Genomic DNA, 2,414 nt, shown 5'->3' with positions numbered 1-2,414 from the left:
GGGGAAGGGGGCGGGTGGGCCACCTTTCCCCGAGTTCCCTGGACATGGAAGTGAAGGCAGAAATGGGCACAGGCAGTTCTGAGTACCTTTGCCAGTGCAGGAAATTGCAAGTTTCCAAGACAGAGACAGGAGGAGCTGCTCGCTGTCCCCACCCTGCGGTGTGGCCAGTGTTAAAGCTGAGGGCAGACAAGATTGCCCCGACCCAGGCACCTCTTGCAGAGCTAGGGATGGGAGAAGCTGCTTGCAGCCCCTGCCTCCCTGCCCCTTCACTGCCGTAAAAAGCAAGGCAGTCCCTGATCAACATTTGGCTGAGACAATCTTTAATACCAATGAAGCAGTTTCAATTGAAAGCGAATGGGATGATTCCAATACAGATGGTTCCCGTCGGGAGGGTAGTAGAAAAAAGGGGAAGATAGCCCAAGGAGCCATGAAAGCAGTCAGTCCCATCGCTAAACACACAAAGTCAAAAGCAGATAAAGGGGGGAAGGAAAGACCTGTATTAGAAGTACCTCTGAGACAGTGTAATAAACGAATTGGTTTCAGGGTGTTGGTTATTACTGTTTAAATGAGATATAAAAGAGGGGAGTTGAGGGTGGAATAGATGGACATGTTAATTGAAGGGAAGTTGCGAGACTGTACGGGTATAATGCTGGAATGTAACCACTGGATGGGGATATAACAAGGACCCAATGGGTTTAATAGAAGGAACTTTCTAGTGCATTGCTTCGTAGGGTACAAGGGATGAGGACGATGCCCTAGACTGTGATTGGAGAACGAGCCAACCAATGAAGTGGACTTGTTTGAAAATGATTGATGAGGAATGCACGAAGGTATAGACCAACCAGCGAACAGGAAAGGGACCAATCAGCACAAGGATTAAGAAATGCACCAGTCCGGTGGCACCAAAGACTTTAAAAGCCACCTGCATCCGAGGGGGGGGCAGTCCTCCTGCGGAACTTGGGGTTCAAGGGAGCACCCAGTGGGTCTCACTGTCTTGTTGGTGTATTGTTTTGTTCTGGCTTGTCGTGTGGAGCCTGGGCTTATCCTGGGTTCCCACTCTCAGCAGTTAATAAATAAATGAGTTGAGTTTTCCTTTCAAAAGTCTCAGCCTCGTTCACAACAACAGGCTGTGGGAAATCAAGGAGTGATTTATATAAAGACACCATTTTCCCTCAGAGAATTACAGCAGTGGAAAAACTCAATTGGGAAGTACAGGGACAACCCAGAGAGAATAGCTATGTGTGTAGAAATGGCCATAAAATCCCAAAACCCAGATTGGGGTGATCTAAATGTTATGCTAGGTGAATTATTGGCTAAAACAGAGAGAGAAATGGTCAACAAAGCTGCTATATCTGCTATAGAAACTCAAATTGCAACTGGGAGTCTCCAAGGGTCAGTTAATGACATCTATCCCCTAGCAAACCCTAGCTAGGATCCCAGTGTCCCAGAACAGATAGAAAAGCTGAAGCGGTACCAGAAATGGGTAGTTATTGGGTTAAAATGTGCCGTTCCTAAAGCAGTGAATTGGCCTAGGTTATATGAGATCAAACAAAATCCAAATGAGACCCCCACAGAGTTTCTAAATAGGCTTAAAGAGGCTGCACAAAAATACACTACCTTAGACCCTGACTCACCTGAGCAGCAGATCCACCTGGCCTACCTATTTATAGGTCAATCTGCTAATGACATAAAGACAAAACTGCAAAAAGACAGATGGGCCACTGGACATAAGTAAATCGTTGAATGTAGCCTGGAAGGTATAGCAGAACAGAGACTTAGCAGACAAAGATAAACATAATAAACCCCACCACAAGAAGTATGATAAGGGAAAGTCATCTGACACATCAAAAAGGGGTCCCTCTTTTCCCCTAGCTGAGGACCAATGCACAATTTGCAAAAAGCGAGGGCACTGGAAAAATGAGTGTCCATCACGAGCAGAAAAGAAGCCCCCAGTTTCGGAACTAACTGTAAATACGGACTGACGGGGACCGAAGGTAACTACCCCAGCAGAGCCTTCGGTTGTAGCTAAGCTGGGGAATCATGACGTTGAATTTCTGGTTGATACAAGAGCAACATATTCTGTGTTAAATACTTTAAAAGGTAAACTGAGTCAAGACACTGTGGATGTGATCGGAGCTACAGGAGAAAGTGAAACAAGGCTTTTTCTCCAACCTTTAAAATTTAAATTGGGAAAACAGTGGGTCACTCACCAGTTCCTGAATATGCCAAATTCCCCAATGCCAGTATTGGGCAGAGATTTATTGGAAAAACTGGAAGCAGAAATTAAGTTTTCCAGGGAGGGGGGAGTGAAAGTTATAATCCCAGAATCTAAAATTATTGAAGCAGCTGCTATACTTGTATAGGAATGCCATGGAAAGATTCCCAAAGAAGTTGAAGAGGCTGTCATTCACACA

The sequence above is a fragment of the Corvus brachyrhynchos genome, unplaced genomic scaffold (genome assembly GCF_000691975.1).
Source record: "Corvus brachyrhynchos isolate BGI_N302 unplaced genomic scaffold, ASM69197v1 scaffold183, whole genome shotgun sequence".
Lineage (NCBI taxonomy): Eukaryota > Metazoa > Chordata > Aves > Passeriformes > Corvidae > Corvus > Corvus brachyrhynchos.
This window is presented reverse-complemented; position numbering follows the sequence as displayed.